The 13280-nt window shown below is 46.6% G+C and overlaps 1 protein-coding gene across 2 annotated transcripts in view; it reads right to left on the reverse strand.

Annotated features, from left to right (window-relative positions):
• Positions 1-13280, reverse strand: part of ERFL (ETS repressor factor like) — a 167358-nt gene that overhangs the window by 62886 nt on the left and 91192 nt on the right. The gene's annotated exons all lie outside the window — the stretch shown is intronic.

A 13280-nucleotide genomic window follows, 5' to 3' on the forward strand; every position in this document is an offset into this window, starting at 1 on the left:
TTCAGGCACAACGCATTACAGTGGAGTCAGTCAATTATGAGTCATTGAATACTGAAGTGATAAGAAACACATAGCTGCGATCAGCGGACAGAAGTCACGGGGTCTGGGAGTTGCCCAGTCCCCACAATAGGGCCCTGCAGACCTGGGGACTGCATTGCCATTTTATCTCTTGCTTGAAGGCACTGTGTCTTTACTGGATCCCAAACAAAGTGAGCGGTTGCTCCTCAGTCCCATATATTGGTGGTGTCCTTTGGGATCTCATGCTGCAAACCTCTCCACTCCACATGAGTTATGCTTCCACCCCCACCCTTCTCAGAAAATGAGCTGCCTTCCTTAGCCTTTGTCCATTGAGTGAGGGCCAAATAATATTTTCTATGTAATTTTCTCTATGGAAGAGAGGGCTTTTTTCTGTGCCAGCAGTGCCTCCTTGTTCCAAAGGGTTTTGGCTATCTCTCTCTTCATTTGTGCTCTGTAGGCAATTTAGGACATTGTGTGGTATTCAACTAATTTTACTATAAGTGGACCTATTGAAGTCAATGGACTTAACTTAGTTGTGTTCATTAATTTCAATGGGTCTACTCTGAGTAATTACTATTATTAATTGAATTTATATACCGCCCTAAGGGGAATATCACCCGTTCCTTTTTAAACAAGCTTTTGGTTCTGTTGCTGCTTAATATACTGGTTGTCAATATGTTCCTTTTTTTGCTGCTGCTTTTTGTTTGGTCATTTGTGGTTTAATGGTTGGGTTACTGTTGATTTTGTATTTACAGGTCGCTTAGAGCAGCTCCTTTGTGGAATGGGTGTTTTTAATAATTTTCTATATACAGCTGACAGATGAAGAAGTTCTCCTTTGTTTCCTTTTCCTCTTTTCCTCTTTTTGGCTTGTGTTTTTATTTAGATTAGTTTTTTTCATATCGTCGATATTCTAAAAAGACATTGGATATTTGATATTAACCTTTGTATATCTTTTTTTCAAACTTAAATAAAAGCTATTGTTTAAAAAGAAGAAGGTGCATAGAACTAAGCATTGTCACTCAATGCAGCCTGGCACCAGTGTTTAAAGGTTTCAGGAAGGAGTCTTTACCTGAGCATGCCAGGGACTGAACCTGAGATTTCCCGTATGTGAAAGCATGTTCTCTACCACTGAGATACAGCCTTTCTCCAGATTCTCATGACCATTTCCCACCCATGAGCACTTCTATTTTAGTTTGCATGCATTGGAATTCGAAGGAGATTATGCCGTCTCTTGAGTGCCTGTCTCCAGACCTACATGTGGATTTGGAGGGTAACTGAAATAAGGAGGTTGCATGACAAATAATGTCTGAATTCTGGATACATGTTCCTGCTGGCATCTGGAGCACACAGTTTTCAGCCCAGATGAGGTCTGTGTCTTACTGCTTCACATATGCCTTTGGTTGCTTCTCACATTACTTATTTTACTCCCTCCATGGAGATTGTACCCGCAATGGAAAGAGGGAAAACTCGTGCCCCCCCCTCTTATAAGACTACACCCAGCAGTCACCCAATTAAGTTTTGGGGGGGATTAAATTCAGAGCACAACACTTCAGGGAAGGATCATAGCTTCGTGGTGGATGGTCTCAGCATCAATCTCCGTCATCTCAAGGTAGGGTTGGGGATGCCCCCTATCTGAAACCCTGGATAAGGTAAAGGTATAGGGTCCAGTCGTGGCCGACTCTGGGGTTGCAGCGCTCATCTTGCTTTATTGGCCGAGGGAGCCGGTGTACAGCTTCTGGGTCATGTGGCCAGCATGACTAAAGCACTTCTGGCGAACCAGAGCAGCACACGGAAACGCCGTTTACCTTCCCGCCGGAGCCATACCTATTTATCTACTTGCACTTTGACGTGCTTTCGAACTGCTAGGTTGGCAGGAGCAGGGACTGAGCAACGGGAGATCACCCCGTCACGGGGATTCGAACCGCCGACCTTCTGATCGGCAAGACCCAGTCTTAGTGGTTTAACCCACAGTGCCACCCTCGTCCCTTGAAACCCTGGATAGCCACTGCCAATCAATGTAAATAATGCTGAGCTAGACTGATTGACTCAGCATAAGGCAGCTTCCAATGATTCTACTAGGATAGGTTCCAGATTTGGGGGGGGGGGGGGAGGGAAGCAACTAAATGGTAGAGCACTTGCTTTCCATGCAGAAGGTTCCCGCTTGGACTACTGCAATACGCTCTACGTGGGGCTACCTTTGAAGGTGACCCAGAAACTACAATTAATCCAGAATGCGGCAGCTAGACTGGTGACTGGGAGTGGCTGCCAAGACCACATAACATCGATCCTGAAAGACTTACATTGGCTCTCAGTATGTTTCCTAGCACAATTCAAAGTGTTGGTGCTGACCTTTAATGTCCTAAACGGCCTCGGCCCAGTATACCTGAAGGAGCGTCTCCACCCCCATCATTCAGCCCGGACACTGAGGTCCAGCTCTGAGGGCCTTCTGGCAGTTCCCTCGCTGCGAGGTTACAGGGAACCAGGCAGAGGGCTTTCTCAGTGGTGGCGCCCGCCATGTGGAACCCCCTCCTATCAGATGTCAAGGAGATAAACAACTATGTGACTTTTAGAAGACATCTGAAGGCACTCCTGTTTAGGGAAGCTTTTAATATTTGATGAATTATTGTATTTTAATATTTTGCTGGAAGCTGCCCAGAGTGGCTGGGGAAACCCAGCCAGATGGGCGGGAGGGGGGGAATAATAAATTACTATTATTATAAATTGTTATTCCAGGTGTAACTCTAGGCAGGGCTGGGAGCTTCCCTAGTCTGAAACAGTTGAAAGCTGCTGGCAGTCTGTGCAGGCAGTACTGAGCTGGATAGACAATGGCCTGACTCAGGATAAGGCAGCGCTGCTGGAAGATGTAGTCCAAAAGATCTGGAAGGGATAAGGTTGATAAAGGCTGAGTTAAACTGTGTGTGTGCACAAGCATGTGTGTGTGCATATATATGTGCATGTATGTGTGTGTGTATATATATATATATATATGTTTGTGTGTGTGTGTGTGTGTGTGTGTGTGTGTGTGTCTATATATATTATCATGTCTCAATCACACACAGGTGATATCCCACCCTTCCTCCTGCAGCAGCCCAGGGTGGTAGCTCAGTACTGACCTGAGGGACTAAACTCGCACTTAGTATAAGGCTGCTTCATATGATCTCCTTCTCAGGGCCAGCCCGAGACACGACACCCCTTTCCTGCTAATGAACAATGGGTGATTCCACCAGGTGTTCCTTCTGTGCAAGTTTTATTGAAGTGAACAACAGCTGCATGAGAACAGTTTCCTGGTGGACGCCGGAGTCTCATGGGACATAGCTGTCAATGTTCTGCCAGAGTGGTGTAATACTTAGAGGAACCAAGTCAAATCCCTGCTTGGCCATGAACAGGGTCCTTCAAATTTCAGTGGCACGCTATGCAAGGCCGAAATTTGGTACACACACCCAACCTCTCGCCTTCCGTTCTGCTCAATTCACTATGTCGTAGTTGCAACGCTCTGTGGCAACCCCTAGGCTTGGCTCCCAGAGCGGCGGAACCATCCGCACTTCTCAGAATCCACCTCTAACTAGGGGTACAGCCACTACTTCTCAGCTTAATCTACCATAGATTATGGTTATTGGGAAGAGGAAAGAATTGTATGTGATTGCTTGAGCAACCCTGGTGAAAAAAGCAGGATATGCATATAATAAATAAGTAAAATCCATAGTGGTGCCCCAAATCCACTGCCTGTGGGGTTAGCTCATGATAGGGTTGCACTGGTTTGTATGGCCATGCTAACGGACATCATAACATGCATTGCAACCTCCTAACTAAACTGAATTGTACATTTCGGGTGTTGGATTCCCTTCGGTGGCTTTTCGTTGCTGTTATGGCATGGGCTGGTTTGTTACCGCCAAAGCAGCCACATCCCTAACCAGCAGGGAGGGTTCCCATGCAGGAAAATAAACTGCCAAAAGCATGTATCACAGGAGCGGGGAAAGCCTGACACAGAAAGAAATACTGGCAGGCCACAAACACACGCAAAGATGAGAAACCAGAAGGGTGCAAGGCATACCAGCCAGCTTGCTCCTGCCTGCTCCCCCCACCCCCTCCACACCTGCCTGAGTCAGCAGTAATGAAGGTTGTAAAGAAGAGGGATGGAACCCGTCAAAGAGGAGATTGGTTCTCAAGTACAACATCCTGGCCTATTTCAGCCATATAGCCCACAACTCTTCTCCCCGCCTTTCTGCAGCGAGTGTCACGGCCCTCCCTCCTCACCGTCATTCCTGGAGAGAGGGCAAAGGATGCAAAAATGGCATTGGCTAAATCGGGAAACAGGTGAAGATGTTTGTCTCCCTTCTGGTCCCAGGGAAGATGAGATACAAACCAGGTACAGTAATGCAATGCGGGGGGGGGGGGGGTGTGTTTTTGTTTTTTGAAAAAACAGATCTGCTTCTGTTTATGTAGGACGGGGTGGGGTACCGAGGGCCGCATTAGCTTCCGGGCAACCTTCCAAGGTCCACATGCCAGTGGTGGGCGTGGCCAGATGTAAAAGTGGGTGGGGCAATAAATTTAAATGTTACTTTGGCCCAGTAGGTTAATTTCTAGAAATAAGAATAATAATTTTTTTAATTATACCCCACCCACCTGGCTGGATTTCCCCAGCCACTCTGGGCAGCTGTCAACAGAATATTAAAAACACGATCAAACATTGAAAACTTCCCTAAACAGGGTTACCGTCAGATGTCTTCTAAAAGTCAGACAGTTGTTTATTTCCTTGACATCTGATGGGAGGGTGTTCCACAGGGCGGGTGCCACTACTGAGAAGGCCCTCTGCCTGGTTCCCTGTAACCTCACTTCTCGCAGCGAGGGAACCACCAGAAGGCCCTCAAATCAGGACCTCAGTGTCCGGGCAGAACAATGGGGGTGGAGACGCTCCTTCAAGTATTCAGAAACACTCATATACCCTCAGTCCATCCTCCAGCCGCACAAGGCAACAAATAAATAAATTCCACTTGGGCAGAAATACTCAGAAGCAGGGATTGGTGAGGCCTGTGGCCTCGGGTCACAGAGTTCCAAGGCCCAGAGGCCTGGATGGCTGCATTTGTTCCCTCAACCTGAGGTTACCCTGTTGCCCGATGTAGAGGCATGCAAGCTTTCCAGTTTACACAGAGCTCTTCGGCAGGAAGCGTTATGTGGGATTTGCATACTAGTCCTACTTAGACCCACTGAAATCAATAGCACTTCGTGATCCAACCATATCTACCTGTAACAGATAGACAGCCAATGTAGTGCTATCCTGACGTTGTAGGACTACATCTCCCATCATCCCTCACACTTTGTGCATGCTGGCTGAGGCTGATGGGAGTTGGAGTCCAACAGCACCTAGAAGCAGTGCTTTCCCCCCCCGACGGTACTTAAAGGTATGCAGTACCGGCACCTTTGTTGTTGCTGCTGTTGCTGCTGCTAAAAAGTGTGGCATCTACTGTAACATCCTCATGGTGAGTACCGGGACCCATTTTTCTAGGAAAAAAACACTGTCTGGAAGGCATTGCATTGGCGACCCCGGATGCAAACCTTTAGCTTATTATTCTCTCCAATGCTACACAGATTAAAAACACGAATATGCTTGGTTAGCACCCGAATTCTTATATCCTGGTCCCAGCCCAAGACCCCACCACACACAACGACACATTGCTGAATGCCACCAATGGCATTTAGCCCCGCCCCCGTTAATGTAAAAGCCAATGGAAAGTCTGTTCTTTTAGTTTAAGACCTATGTGAAAAACATATAGTATTCTATCCCCCGTTTAAATTATACAGCAGCTGCAGCGTATAAAATAGCAGGCTCTGCCTTAGCGATCATGTGCCCTTCTCAGTGGATGCTCACTGGGTCTCCCTCCCTAGAAATGGCTCCTTCCTTGTTGTCCATCAGCTGGCAGCTGAAGACTTTCTTGTTCCAACAAGAAATTTTGGGAATTTACTGCTTTTAATTAAAGGGTTGGTGCCGTGCTGTTTTTATTGCAATTATGTGTATGCTTTAAACAGATTTTATATATGTATTTTGTTTTAATTCTACCAATGTTTAAACGCTTTTAAGGATTGTTTCCCACCCTAGGTTTCTAGTAGTTCATTTTTTATCTGTAACCTGCTTTGAATCCCATCAGGGAAAAAGGTGGGGGGGGTAGTAGTAGTAGTAGTAGTAGTAATAATAATAATAATAATAATAATAATAATAATAATAATAATAAACGTGCCTTAGTATGCCTTAGGGAGCAATCCTAGAAGAAGATCCACTGAGGTGAGCTGGGATAGGATCCAGCGCATCTCTGACTGAGCTGTCTTAACTCCCTCAACCTACATTCATCCAGATATACACCAGTATATTTTTCTTATCCCAGCTCAGCTGAGACCTAGCTGGCTGAGCCAAACTCAGCAGATCTTAAGACAATGTAAACCCTGGGAAAAGGGAATTCTGGGGTGTGGCAGGGGCAGGACCAGAGAGGAGAGGCTTAATCTAATCCTGAGCCCATTCAGCTTGGTCACGTGACCTGGCAAAAAAGTTGGTGTAATTCACTCACTATTTTAAAGGCTTGTTCTCCCTCTGCCAGGCTTAGGCCGGCTGAGCCAGCAGTATCCCCACTGCTGAACAGAGTTCGGATCGGGTCTTCCACAGGGCCTTCTCGGTAGTGGCGCCCGCCCTGTGGAACGCCCTCCCATCAGATGTCAAAGCGATAAACAACTACCTGACATTCAGAAGACATCTGAAGGCAGCCCTGTTCAGGGAAGTTTTTAATATGTGACATTTTATTGTATTTTTCATCTTTGTTGGAAGCCGCCCAGAGTGGCTGGGGAAACCCAGCTAGATGGGCGGGGTACAAATAATAAATTATTATTATTATTATTATTATTATTATTATTATTATTATTTATTGGGTGTAACTTTATGCCAGCTTAACCTACAGTGGCTTGCTTTAAGCCAGATTCTTGTGTATAGGATTGCTCCCTTAGTGTTCATGTCCATACATTGCCTTTATGTTTATATCTGCCACAGTCACAATGTCACACGGCTATTCCTCACTCAGAAATTTGTAGCGCAATCCTAGGCCCATATGCAGCACACTCCTAGCTGAGTGGATATAGGACAGCAGCATTACTGTCTGAAGAGCACGGGGAAGTGGCTGAACCCTGCACAATGGCAGCTTTTAATAAGACATTCCCAGAAGACAAAAATAAGGGGCTGCACCAAAAAATATAGGACCACTGGGGATAAACATGGACTTTGGAAGCACGCCATTTAAAGAGATGAAAGGAAAAGTGTGCAGACTTTAACCACTGAAATAAATCTTCTCCCACCTTCCATGGTCCTGACCAATGAATGTGAAGATACTTGGATGGTTGCAAAGCATTTTGGACTTTAAAATATTATTCGAACTGTTTGCTTTTTGTTTATTTAAAGTATTTTAAGCAAAAGACTGCATAAGACTGCTTTGTATGCAGGCTTTCCCACTCCTTAGATGCTGAGGGTCATATTTTTGTCTCAACATCATAGACCAAAAGAGCCCTGATTTTTTTCAAATCAATATGCTTCCTTTAATTTGATATGTTTTTCACTTGAGGATCCTTGAACACACACACACTGCTTTGGTTTCGGAAGGTTTGCTGTCACACAGCTCACAAAGTCCCCCTTTCAATGTTGAGTCTTAATGTTTAAAGCCCTGCATCCTTTCCTCCTCCTTTCCAGTCCTTATTTCCCCGTTGTATCTCTTTCCCATGACCTTTGCTCCTCTAACTTTACCACCCTTGGCCACAGCAAGGCTTCTTACTTTCTTCAAGGACATCATCCATCCTTCTGAGCTGCCCGCTAGGCCAGGAGTTCCACCCCAGTATACTTATATGCAATAGTTGTACGTACAGTAGTGGCAAATTCAGAAGTGCACAGCCCCTTCACAAAAGCCACAGCCATGCTCCTTCACAGTAACACTGCTTCCAAGGTTATACAGTAAGCTTATAATTATACAATAATAATAATAAGGGATGCATTGCAGATCTCCATGTATTTCTCTCAGCTTGCTTGCTTTACTATTTTCTATGCACATACATGGGCAAATGATTTGGAGTGCTCCAATGTCCTCTTCTGATTTAAGATGTTTCCTCCCCCCCCCCTCCCATGAAGTTCCATCATACGTAACAGAACCTGCACACTCTTCTCTGGAAACTGAAGCACTCTGTGTTTTCAGCTTTCCTAAATGCTTAGCTTTGGAGCGTACAGTAGCCAGACAGCTCCCCTTTCATGCTGATTGTGTGGCACTAGGGCAATGGAGAACGCAGGGAACTAGGGAACGCAGGTGGCGCTGTGGGTAAAAGCCTCAGCGCCTAGGGCTTGCCGATCGAAAGGTCGGCGGTTCGAATCCCTGCGGTGGGGTGCGCTCCCGCTGCTCGGTCCCAGCGCCTGCCAACCTAGCAGTTCGAAAGCACCCCCGGGTGCAAGTAGATAAATAGGGACCGCTTACCAGCGGGAAGGTAAACGGCGTTTCCGTGTGCGGCTCTGGCTTGCCAGAGCAGCGATGTCACGCTGGCCACGTGACCCGGAAGTGTCTCCGGACAGCGCTGGCCCCTGGCCTCTTAAGTGAGATGGGCGCACCAACCCCAGAGTCTGGCAAAACTGGCCCGTACGGGCAGGGGTACCTTTACCTTTACCTTAGGGCAATGGAGATAGGCACTCTCCATTGCTGTATTCAACCCCTGCCCTTTAACCATGGCACCACTGCCTATATGATGCCACCACCGCTCACCCATCCTCTCTCAAAGCCAACGTTCCTTTGGGAGCACCAGCTGAGAAGCCTCCTACATACAAACATTTGCTCATATTTCTCAAGCCATTTTTCTCTCCTTCAGACCTTTCCTCCAGGTCCAGTTCCTCTTTCATGTTCCATTGCCCAAACTTTTACTGACACCTGATTCTTCCTCCAGCTGCCGGTCAGGGGACTTTTCTAATCACCCCGATTATGCTTATTTTACTGAAAGTACCACCACAGGTGTAGCAACAGCAGCACTACCAAGACCATCACCACCACCAGTAGCAGCAGCAGAGATTTCGTGACAGATTCTCTGGAGACTTCAGCAATTATCCCATCACTGAATAGTCTATAAGGATACAGGCATGTGGGTTAGGAGAAGACAATTCCCAACTGGACAGGTGTGCAGCTAGTTCGAATTTAGTGTGTGTGGTATGTCAATAGCTGTTAAGGGCAAGGCAAAAATGGCCTCCCAAAATTTTCCACCTTGCTAGTGAACAGTGAAATGGGGGGGAGCATTTCATCAATGGTGTGGAGCTAATTTCCTCTACCAGTAGTACCTTGGGTATGTGTGTTTGTTTGTGTGTGTGTGTGTGTAAAAGAAAATGATCTTCTGAAAAATTCCAGCTCAGTATGGAATTGAAACCCTACTGCTAGTTCATACTAGTTGATGAAGGAAGCAATGACCAAAGAAGAAAGAGCTGGAAGGAGGAAGGGAGCAAGCCCCTTGCTTCCTTCAACAATACTAAATTATAGCACATGTATATCAAAGCACGATCCACAGCAGTGCCTGAGATTCTCCACCCTATCTGTGAGCAGCAAACAGAAATTCTCCAACTGTCAAGTCTGAAAAATAATATTCACAGAATCTTTTTTTTAAAAAACACACACACCATTGTCTTATAAGTTTGGGTCCAGTTCTATTTTTGAAAGCTGTTTCTGTTGGAAGCGTTGGGGTTCAACTCAGCTTTTAGTAAGACTGGGGTGGTTTGCGGGGATGGGAGGGAAGGTAGATAGTAGAGAGGGGGAACCCCCCAAGTTTCTAACCTAGCTTGCCTCTGATACCTCTTAGAGATCCTGATCTCATTTCTTACTCCTCCCTTCCCCCTTCATCCCACCACAAGAGAGGAAGCATCTTGTGTGACTCTTGAGATCAAAGACCAAGTGAGGCCCCTGACATCTCAAACTTTGTTAGACAGAACTAGGGACTCTTTTACTGTCAAGCATGTGTTTCGTAAAATAAATGAAGCTTTCTTATTTTCCCCATACTAAACGTCTCTGTATGGTTGCTTCCAAGCACAGGTGTGTTCCTGTCAAGGTATCAGTGCACAGTTCAGACTTCCACTGGTGGGATGTAAACTCCACATGCTTCCCATTGCTAATCTCCAACTGTTGAGGAGCAGTGTTAGTTTAGAAAAGTATTATTAATTAATTGATTTGATTTGTATACTGCCCTTCATCTGTAGATCACAGGGCGGCTCACAACACCAACACATTCATTCTCTCACTTGTTTAATATATAATAATTTACCCGAATGAACCTTACTTATAGATTGAAGGGTTAAAACACCTCCAACATAACCAAATTATGAACGCTGTAGGTGAGGGATGGGCTGTTGCTTATATTCACAAATGATGCCCTCAGCCCCTGAGGACATTTACCTAAAAGTAAGGCTTTTCAAGGGACGTGGGTGGCGCTGTGGGTTAAACCGCTGAGACTAGGGCTTGCCAATCAGAAGGTCGGTGGTTCGAATCCCCGCGATGGAGTGAGCTCCCGTTGCTCGGTCCCTGCTCCTGCCCACCTAGCAGTTCGAAAGCACGTCAAAGTGCAAGTAGATAAATAGGTACCACTCTGGCAGGAAGGTAAACAGCATTTCCGTGCGCTGCTCTGGTTCGCCAGAAGCGGCTTAGTCATGCTGGCCACATGACCCAGAAGCTGTACGCCGGCTCCCTCGGCCAGTAAAGCAAGATGAGCGCCGCAACCCCAGAGTCGGTCACGACTGGACCTAATGGTCAGGGGTCCCTTTACCTTTACCTTTTAAGGCTATATTCCCATGCACACATCGCTCCATTGCATTGGACCCAAAAGGTGACTTATTTACGAAGTAAATGTGGACAGGAACATCTAATGATGCGGACTATAGTCCATGAAAAATAAATGTGTAAATATTTAAGATGCCACAAGACTCCTTGCTGCTGAAAACTGGGGGAGGGGGAGGAGGGATAGCGATTTGTGCTCAGGTCCTGCTAGATGGTTTCCCACGGTGGGGGAACGGGACCTGGTTGGCCACTGTGAGAACAGGGCACTGGGCTAGATGTGCCATTGGCCTCATCCAGCAGGCTCTCTCTTTTTTTGTTCTTAAAGTAAGTGGGAATGTGTAATAAGACGAACCCAGAAATGACATCCTATAAAACGCGAGACTTTTAATCTCAGGGTCGTAGGTTCAAGCTTCGAGCCCCACATTGGGCAAAACATTTCTGCTGTGCAGGGGTGACCCTCATGGTCCCTTCCAACTCTACAATTCTATGATAAAAAAGGATTGTAGCTAACATTCATCCTACTCAGAGTAGACCCATCCAATTGCCCTTTGTTTCAAAAGGCTTTCCTCTGAGCAGGACATAGAAACCTGTCATGTTTCAGGGGAGTTCAGAAGTCAGAACCATTTCTATATATTTCAAGTCCATCCTGTCCCTGAATCTCAAAGAGCGCTGATGGCATTAATTCCATAACACATTTACATCAAAGTACTCTGTAAGGATGGGATGTGGGTGGCGCTGTGGGTTAAACCACAGAGCCTAGGACTTGCTGATCAGAAGGTCGGCAGTTCGAATCCCCGCGACGGAGTGAGCTCCCGTTGCCCGGTCCCTGCTCCTGCCAACCTAGCACTTCAAAAGCACGTCAAAGTGCAAGTAGATAAATAGGTACCGCTCTGGCAGGAAGGTAAACGGCGTTTCCGTGCACTGCTGTGGTTTGCCAGAATCGGCTTAGTCTTGCTGGCCACATGACCCGGAACTGTCTGCGGACAAACGCCGGCTCCCTCGGCCAATAAAGCAAGACGAGCACCGCAACCCTAGAGTTGGTCACGACTGGACCTAATGGTCAGGGGTCCCTTTGCCTTTACCTTTACTCTGTAAGGAAAATTGCTATCATGCCCATTTTGCAGAGAGCAAACTATGGCTGAAGGTTGCACTGCTCAAGACCACCCAAAGGCTCCATTGCTGAGCTAGGAGACAGCGTTCAACTTGATTCCCAAATGCTGGGCCTAAGCTCTGGAAGCAGTTCAGTAAAGACAAGAAAACGCTACTCACAATGTCTTCAGAGCCTTTCCCTCACAATTAACCACAATCATGCCCTGCACATCAACGGATTAATTCATCACATCCGAAAGGCACAAGTAATAATAATAATAATTTATTATTTGTACCCCGCCCATCTGGCTGGGCTTCCCCAGCCACTCTCGGCGGCTTCCAACAAAGATTAAAAATACATCAAAATGTCATGTATTAAAAACTTCCCTGCCTTCAGATGTCTTCTAAATGTCAGGTAGTTGTTTATCTCTTTGACATCTGATGGGAGGGCGTTCCACAGGGTGGGCGCCACTACCAAGAAGGCCTTCTGCCTGGTTCCCTGTCGCTTTGCTTCTCGCAGTGACGGAACCACCAGAAGGCCCTCGGCGCTGGACCTCAGTGTCCAGGCAGAACAATGGGGGTGGAGATGCTCCTTCAGATATACTGGGCCAAGGCTGTTTAGGGCTTTAAAGGTCAGGACCAACAATTTGAATTGTGCTCAGAAATGTACTGGGAGCCAATGTAGGTCTTTCAGGACCGGTGTTATTTGGTCTCGGTGGCTGCCCCCCGTCATCAGTCTAGCTGCCGCATTCTGGATTAGTTAGTGGGTAACAGTTACCCTACCTACCCTACCCTTGGCCACTTCAACAGCCATTTTAAATACCAAAATGTGTTACACCCCTTTTCTAGGACAGGCAGGGTTGGACCTGCACCTGCAGCAGCAGAATAATAAGGTGGCATGGTCCTGAGGTGTGGAAGAGAGAGGGCTATACCGCTTCAAGAATGCATAGGTGGATGGGAGTGGGGTGGGGTGGGGGGACGGGACACCCCCCTCTGGCTGCTCCCCTACATTTAGACTTAAGCCGGAGGGCAAATTCTGTCATGTTACTGCTCTGTGTAAGCTGCTCTGGGAACCTTGTGGGGGTAGCTGAAAAGCAGGTAAAAAAAAAAATTGGAAACATAAATAAATGCTTAAAAAAATTATTCGGGCACTTGCACAGACAAAGAAGTTGAGGCTATGACCTTTCTGTCTTGGGCTAGACTGAGGTATGCCTCCCTTTCCCCACACCTTCAAAAAAATTTTTTGCAACCCACCACACCACCTGTTGTCTGAAGTGGGTCAGCCTACTGCCACTCACTGGATTCTGCTGCAATTCTAAGAGGGCTCTGGCTTTGGTGAGTCTCCTAGGGATGATTATT

Source organism: Podarcis cretensis (genome assembly GCF_951804945.1).
Source record: "Podarcis cretensis genome assembly, chromosome: 8".
NCBI classification, from domain to species: Eukaryota; Metazoa; Chordata; class Lepidosauria; order Squamata; family Lacertidae; genus Podarcis; species Podarcis cretensis.